The sequence below is a fragment of the Pocillopora damicornis genome, chromosome 2 (assembly GCF_964200805.1).
Source record: "Pocillopora damicornis chromosome 2, jaPocDami1.2, whole genome shotgun sequence".
NCBI lineage: Eukaryota > Metazoa > Cnidaria > Anthozoa > Scleractinia > Pocilloporidae > Pocillopora > Pocillopora damicornis.
The window spans coordinates 28,241,658-28,249,956 of NC_142671.1; the positions used below are offsets into that span (position 1 = coordinate 28,241,658).

Consider the following 8,299-nt stretch of genomic DNA (forward strand, 5'->3'; position numbering starts at 1 on the left):
TTGAATACTTCTACCAAAGCCGGAGCCCCATTTTCCTCCTTGTCTTGTTTCCCGCTGTTTTCTTGCGACTCCTCGAAGTCAGAACGCTCGAGGCTAATCGGTTCGCCCGCCTGAATATCTGTCTGACAGAGGCACCACGGGGGAGTTAAAGCTCTTGTTGCTGCTGCAGCAAATGTTTATGTCCAGTCCCTCATCTTCTATATGCTCTGTGGTGCCATCCAGTACAGGAGGCAACGGTTAAATTATTTGTATGGCCGACAGAATAATGGCACGTTCTGGTAAAGGATACCAAGAATTTGGATTTAAAATAGTACGCCGCCCGATGGGTTGGCCTCTTTAAACCTTCTTTGGCTGCATTTCCAAACTTTCTTGCGTAATCTAACACCGTGAAAAGTTTATATTTGTGATGCATAACTGAGTGAATATCCTCCACGTCTAGTGTCATGCAACTCAAGGGGTTGTATAAATAAATTCTCGTCAACGGACATTCCCGTTCTTGGTTCGTTCAAGTGATTATTTCAGTCCCGTATGTCGCCCCTTAAAATCTCCGATTCCCGTGTCCCGCCGGCATAACATCATTCCCGCATCTCGCCCCCTTCTTACACTAAATTCTCGGATCCCGGCCTTTAAATAAGACCAATCCCGGATCCCGAATAGCCATTGGGGACGCTCTTTTTTGACTTCGTGGACTATTCGATTTAACGTGAAATATAAATCTCGGTTGATGGGTTTTACCGCTGACTAAAAGTCAATGTTCAAATGCAAGCAATATAGATTTCGGTGTTTTCCTTCCTTCATAAATTTAGACCAATAAATTTAAGGTATTCGATTAAAACATGATCTCTATCGGTGAAACGTCATCTCTGAACAGCTCATACGGCTGGAATTTGATACTCGCCGTTCACTGAGGTCACTGCAGTAGCCAGAATTATAATCGATAGGGGTAAATCATCGTAATCGTTCGTGGAGATCGGCTTTAATTTGATCTTATGACGCAATATCAACGGAGCGGTAAGCATTCTAGCCAGTCGCAACCTTCGTGTTTGAAATAAAGACCGTAACCGTTGAGTAGCCACTGACGAAAATTGACCAGTTTCATTCTTCTAATGTTTTTATATATCTTTCGCACTGCGAGACTGATCCAATCACTGCGACAGGAAAAAAATGTACATGTGGTCTGACAACTTTGGTTTATGAATCACTGCTCTAAAGTTTGTCATAAGGGGATTTTATGAGCAACTAGCTGAATTTTACAGACCGTAACCTTTTCAGCCTTCAAATAGTTACATTGTTGTTGTCATTGTGACCGACTCTAGTTTCGTGCCACGAAAATTGCGCCAAAACTCTAATTAGTTCTACTATACAAGCACTTTTTGTTTGTCTTGACGAAAAAGTTTACGACCAAGTTTATATTACAGGGTAAGTACCAGGGACCTTAACGCGAATCGCGACGCCAATGGCAACAAGGACAAGGCAAAACAAAATATCATAATAGTTGGCAAAATAATAGCTGATCAGCAGGTACCTACTAAACCTTTGTAAATTACTTAGCTGCCCTGTAAAAAACTAAATGAAATCACCAAAATTTGCGTGATCTGTGAACGGAAGCTTTAAAATAAGTTTCCATTTGGAACTCAAAGCGGCTCACATGCGTTATGCTGAAGTTTCAGTGAAGCGTCGTAAGAAACCGTGAACACACCCAGCCATCCGCAAAATTTTAACATAAAATATAAATACATTTTTTAAGTGACTTCTTCCTCGGCGTTGCCTCAGTTCCTTACTGCTAAAGGTCCTTGGTGTTGATCTGGTATTTGCAAACTTCTGAAGTGCAAAGTCAGACTGCCTCAGCATATTTCAAAATCAGTAATTTAAACTTGTACTTGACAGGTTTGTTTTAGATGACCTGTCACACTCTTAATTCCTCTGATCGCACTTTCTCTTATAAAGAACCAAAATTCTTATCACAAGAATAATTTTATTGCCAGTAACTTTGATAAGTATACATGGAAATATTGATTAAAAAATTCAATAAAGGTTTTTTTTATCACAAGTTTATATTTCTCATGTGACCTCTAACGTAGAAGTCAGCTGCATCTATTTGGGATTGAGCTTTGAAAGGAATAGATGTGCATCTTTACTCATTAAGCTGTAGGGTCTAAAAATCAATAACTATGCAGAGGAAGAAATGAAATACATCAGTTTCATCATTGCCAAAAAGCTCTTGGGTAAGTAATTAGTAATTAAAAAATTACTCAAACTGTAAATACCAGACTGTTGCAATGTTGATTTCCTCACTATTTTGTCTACAAAACATTTCATTACAATCCTCTATGTTACCACTAGTTCCAACATGAGATTTTCTGTTTGGTATTGTTACATGCACTGTTAGTAGTAAAATTGATAATTATTGATTACTTTATATATTAAGACTCTTTTTTAGAGCAAACGAATAACAGTGGACATTTACTCTGGAAAATTCTGCTTATAAAAGCTTTCACGACTGCTTGTCCCTAATTCCAAACGCTTTTCTTTCATTTGTAAGAACTTCCATGACCCTCTTCTCCATGTCCTCCAAGGAAATGGTGACTTTATCCAGTGATGAAAAATCCTGTTTTGAAGCAAAAACATTAATAGCGTTGATGTGAATCAAAATTATTCTCCTTACGGTCTGTCATACAGGTCTTGTGATGTTAGTTTGGAGAATTTGGTATTGAATCAACTTTTAATCTCCTAACTGATATTTTTCTTCATTTTCATGACTTGTCTGCTTGATATTGTATTGATATTGTAAGGAGAAATTCTGTCTTGGTCACCAACAGGAGTAATAGAGTTAATAAAATATCATACCTTCGCAATCATTGTTCCTTGATGATAGAAAAGCTGTATCAAATTTCCTTTTTCTTACAATGCTGGGCCTCTTTGATTGGGGAATAACTGCAACAATATTATGAAGAAATTTTTAAGACAATGTCTCCCTTGTAAAGCTACATGAATCACATTATTCTTTGGCAACTATATTTTTTGTTTTACAAGGTGTGCAAGTATTTACCAGACTGAAAAGAGCTATATTGCATGTCAAAATAACATGAATACATGTAGGAAATGCGCTGAATTGAAGTCAAATCTAAATAATTGTAACTGAAAGAACATTTTAAGAAATCCTCATTGATAATCCTTATTGACCTTACAATTTTCCTAAAGGGACCAAACTGTGTATGGCTCCCAACAACATTTACAATATGCACACAGCTTCATCGCTCAATTATATTAATTTTAATTTTGTTTTGTGTTTGCTACAAAAAAGTTGTATGTCCAGGGAGAAACTGAAAACCAGAACCAACATGTTTTATAAAATGAGCCACCAATTATTGAAAAGAACTTGGTTTGGTGGTTAAATTTGCTTCCAGTTAAATCCATTGCCTAGCAACAGTAAAAAATGAATTAAGCACATACCAATTGGCTGGGTAATTTAAAAAGTAATCCACTGTTTTTTTCCCCCTCTCTATTGTTTTGTTTTGTCTTTTTTTTGGAAATGTGTTCTTTTCAAAGAGGGATTAAGGCATAATAGACCACTAAAAATTCCCTGTCACTCTTATACTCTGAAAAATGTTGTAAGGCATTTTACAATGAAAAAAGCAAACATGACTCAACCAAACTCTACATGATAGATACATGTACCTGCAAATTGTCCTGGTTGCATTATCAGGCAATTTACTGCATTTCCCAAATCACACTCCAGTGTCAAGCATTTGAACACAAGTTCATCAATGTACTGCTCTTGCATCAAGTATCTGACAGAATCCAGGAAAATCTTGTAAATTTATAGTCATACATATAACAGTACTGCAACAACTGTCAATCAATATTACAAAAAATTGCACACTACAATCAAGAGTAAAAAAGAATTAACAAAAAGATCAAATCATTGTTGAGAACAGTTCAAACCAGTGAATCTTTGAGATGTTAATTACTACATGTAGGAAACTAAAATAGCTGATTTACCCTTTCTTAAAAAGCTACTACTTTTTGTTATTGCCTTCTGCAACAGTATGTATTGGCAAGCTATATCATAAGAAACATATTCAAAAGCACACTGTAAATCTTTGCACCGATACTTAGAAGGGGCAAAATATATATTAAGTTGTGTCTGCATGCACTTGACTTTGTGCGGTTGTTATTTTCATTACGCATGCATTACAACACACCTTTCTATCATTTACTACTGACTATTAACTCATGCAAGATCTCAGGAAAAATGAGGAGATGGAAAATCACAGGCCTGTAAAGCTACAATGACATAGGTTCATCATGACAGGTACAATAAACAATAGATTTTTGACCACCCTCTTTTTCTCAAAATTTGTTTTAACAACTACCTACATTTCTACCGAGCCTCTTCTTATACCACTAGTCAAGGAGGTTGGCTCTGTCTCAAAGAACTTATATAAATGGTCTTAAACCTTCATAAAGAATAAGAGGAAGCTACTTTGGCAAGTTACCATGGTGATATAAGTAACTACTGGGAGAAAGGAACAGGTTTACCTGACAGGGGTCCAGAGGAAATAAATACAATGGGTGTGTGCTCATTGCATGCCTTTGATGATCTGTTGAAACAAAAAAGGCTATGATGACCAAGTATATTCACTGAAACAGCCATTGAGGCCAAGACTGTCTAAGGAAGAAAGAATCTTCAGCAGTTTTTGGGAAGCAAGCAAAATACACAGTGACAAATTGTGGTGGAGAGAGATGGAGCAAAATATTCAGAGAGAACTTATACCTAAAGCTTCAAAAAGCCAGTGAAAATTACCCTGAAATTTATATTCATTGTCACATATTGTCCACAATCCACAAAATGAAATCTTTGCAATGCTAATTCATGCAGCTGCATGTAATCCATACAGCATTTTAAAGGAATCCTGTTCAGGTAATAACTTTTCAAAACAATTTGGTGTTAATAAGCACAAGCAAATTTTTCAAAGACAACATAATTGCGAGAGTGCATGAGGCAAGTGCAATTTGTACACGTGTAGCACTTATTCACAATTTCAACTATTTATAATCTGCACTTGTGTTACAACTTTGCACTTGTGCTGCATGAAAAATGCACTTGTTCTCAGCCAATAAGAAGTGCATATTTTTTCCATGTATATTATCATGCATTTAATTGTCAAACTTTACTAATGACCACTCACATTGAAATCCTTAAGAATGAAAAGACTTACAAACTAAAGGGATACTTACTTGATAGTAACAATGAAATTGTTTTCTTCAGTCTTCCAACACAATAAGAGCCATCCTCACGGAGGTGCATAACTGTGAAGCTAATGCAATGCTTGATTCCTTCTTAACAGTAAATCCTGATAGTCTCCACCTTCTTGATGATGATTGTTGTTGAATCTGAACTTTTTGCTGGGGACACATACAGGCATGTTCCCTTTCCACTTTCCTTTTCCTGTAATTAAAGTTGGCCATATTAATACAGCTGTTACACTTGAAAAATTCACCAAACCTGACTACCTATTTATTAACTTACTATTATAATAATACTTACTATTGTCACTTACTATTTAAAAATAGTAAGTGACAAGGAAAAGCTCCTTGTTCACATATAATTTTTGTTATTTTTTCGTTAGCCACGTTGAACAGCTAATGAACAAATTGTGTATTTCTGACAAGTTTGTCCACTACAATAATCAACCTCTCGAGGAAGGCATAATTTGTTTTATTATGATGTTGAATTTAGTAAGGAAGCTAGTTTCAATTTTGCTCAAATTTAAGTAATTTAATTACTTAATGCATGAACTGTCACTTGCAAATTTTGCATATACCGGTGAATGAAAATTATCTGAGTTAGAGATGGGGGTCACCAGTGAGTTGGTCAACAGGATAAAAAGTCAGCTCCAGGCTCTGGTAGTATGTACAGTCTTGCATCTTAGGAAAACTGTTTAGTTATGGTATCAGTAATTGACAAAAAGCATACCTTGGGGAGCAACTTCTGCATTCACATTCTTTTCTTAGCTAATCTCTTATCACTTTTATCAACTTTTGTCTTTGTTCCAGCTTGATTGTTTTTGTCATTGTAATTAGCACTTGAGCCATCCAGCTTTTATTTGCCTCTTTTTGTTTTGTGGAGGAAATATCTTGGGGCATTTCCTCCATGGCCTGCTTCTTGCCCTCTTCTTTTGTAACCACTGAAGGTTGCCACTTATCACTCTGCATAAACCCACTAGACATAATGGTGCTCTCTGTGCCACCTCTGTCTTTCTTTACATGAACATTACTTTTTCCATTTGATACATGATGATAATAGTGATATGGATGGAGTGGCAGCAGCTGTGTGTGGTTCACATCACCCCATGACATTTGCTTTGCTGGGATAGGCACACCACTCTTCTCCTCATGATTAGTCTTGCTGATGCATAGGTGATAAAGGGATCAAGAGTGGATTAATGTGATTATATGCACATTGTTAGCTGTCATAGCCATGTAAATATGACAAAATTGAAGGTGCGTGTAGACCCCAATTTGAGGCTGGAATTTGCCAATCTTTAGGGCTTGCTGTTGCAGCACCTGGTGAAAACTTGGAATTAGAGGGATTCTGTACTGCATAAGACCATCACATACATGTAAAACCACAAGCTCGAGTAATCTCAAAAGTTCTTCTCAAGTGCATGATTGTACTAACTAACACTACATAATATTACAAGGGCAACCAAAACAGTCCCAACAGGGATGAAGGAGTGCTTCATTTAGATTGCAGGATGAGTTGCTCCATCCCATATACTGTAAGTAAGTACTGTACATTATGTCAGCAGCCAACTTTTAGTTCACATTGAAGCTCTAGGTGTTGACATCAAAAATCCAAAACTTTTCAAATATAAAGTATCAAATATTATCAAATCCTTACAAAACAAGTGCTAAACACATAAAGCAGACAAGTTGCTACAACTAGCCCACTTACTCTGACCTACAACTACACAACTAGGTTATAAGCAGGGAAAATTATAATTATGAGAGAACACAAAGTCATGGTATGCAGTTTTCAAAGGCTTGCAAGTTATAAATGTATTGGCTCCTTTTGCAGCTTGTTCCATAAGAAAGCACTTCACCCTTTAACTCCCAAGATCTAATTAGCAATTTCTCCTCACTGTCTGCCATACAGTTCTTGTGATGTTAGTTTGGAGAATTTGGTATTGAGTCAACTTATAATCACCTAACTGATATTTTTCTTCAGTTTCATCACTTGTCCGCTTGATATTGTATTGATATTGTAAGGAGAAATTCTTTCTTGGTCACTAATGGGAGTAAAAGGGTTAATCAAATATCATACCTTCACAATAATTGTTCCTTGATGATAGAAAATCTGCATCAAATTTCCTTTTTCTAACAATGCCAGGCCTCTTTGATTTAGGAGTAACTGCAACAACATGTTGAAGAAATTTTTAAGACAATGTCTCCCTTGTAAAGCTACATGAATCACATTATTATTTGGCAATTATATTTTTGTTTTGCAAGATGTGCAAGTATTCACCAGACTGAAAAGGGCTATACTGCGTGTCACAATAAAATGAAAAGGAAATGAGCTGAAATGAAGTAAAATCTACCTAATTACAACTGAGAGAACATTTTAAGAAATCTTCAAGTGACCTTACAATTTTATTAAAGGGACCAAATTGTGTATGGCTCCCAACAACATTTTCAATATGCACACAGCTAATTAATAATAATTAATATAACTGAGTAATGAAGCTGTGTGCATATTGAAAATGTTGTTGAGAGCCATAAAATTAAAATTATTTTCATTTTGTTTTGTGTTTGCTTCAAAAAAGTTGTATGTCCAGGAAGAAACTGAGAACCAGAACCAAGATGTTTCACAAAATGAGCTACCAATTATTAAAAAGAATTTGGTTTGGTGTTTTGATTTGCTTGCAGTTAATTCCATTGCTAAGTACCAGTAGTAATAGTAAAAAATGAATGAATTTTTGACCCAAAGCACATACCAATTGGCTGGGTAATTTAAAAAAGAAATCCACTGTTAAATTGACAGCTGTCCTGGTTTTTTTCCCTCTCTTTTGTTTTGTTTTGTCTTTTTTGAGGGATTAAGGCATAACACACCACTCAAAATTCACTGTCACTCTGAATATACTCTAAAAATAATGTAAGGCATTTTAAAGCAAGCATGACTTAATCAAACTCTACATAATAGATACATGTACCTGTTTATTGTCCTGGTTGCGTTATCAGGCAATTTACTGCACTTCCCAGATCACACTCCAGCGTCAAGCATTTGAACACAAGC

At 36.0% G+C, this 8,299-nt stretch overlaps 1 long non-coding RNA gene and 1 pseudogene across 11 annotated transcripts in view; one reads left to right on the top strand and one right to left on the bottom strand.

The window, feature by feature from the left end:
- LOC149050645 (uncharacterized) overlaps positions 1–8,299 on the top strand; it is a 404,897-nt pseudogene that overhangs the window by 127,466 nt on the left and 269,132 nt on the right. The window lies entirely within an intron of this gene.
- The window catches only part of LOC149050654 (uncharacterized), a 15,100-nt gene continuing 8,756 nt past the window's right edge, over positions 1,956–8,299 (bottom strand). For 6 of the 10 annotated variants that reach the window (XR_016184338.1, XR_016184339.1, XR_016184334.1 and 3 more), the window contains 7 exons: positions 8,217–8,299; positions 7,331–7,417; positions 5,981–6,570; positions 5,242–5,452; positions 4,543–4,604; positions 2,848–3,791; positions 1,956–2,608 (listed from right to left, as the gene is read on the bottom strand). The exon at positions 8,217–8,299 is cut by the window's right edge and continues 30 nt beyond it. This is a non-coding gene — a long non-coding RNA (uncharacterized LOC149050654). The remainder of the gene's footprint in view (positions 2,609–2,847; positions 3,792–4,542; positions 4,605–5,241; positions 5,453–5,980; positions 6,571–7,330; positions 7,418–8,216) is intronic. The other 4 variants (XR_016184341.1, XR_016184342.1, XR_016184343.1 and 1 more) reach the window with 3 other exon arrangements.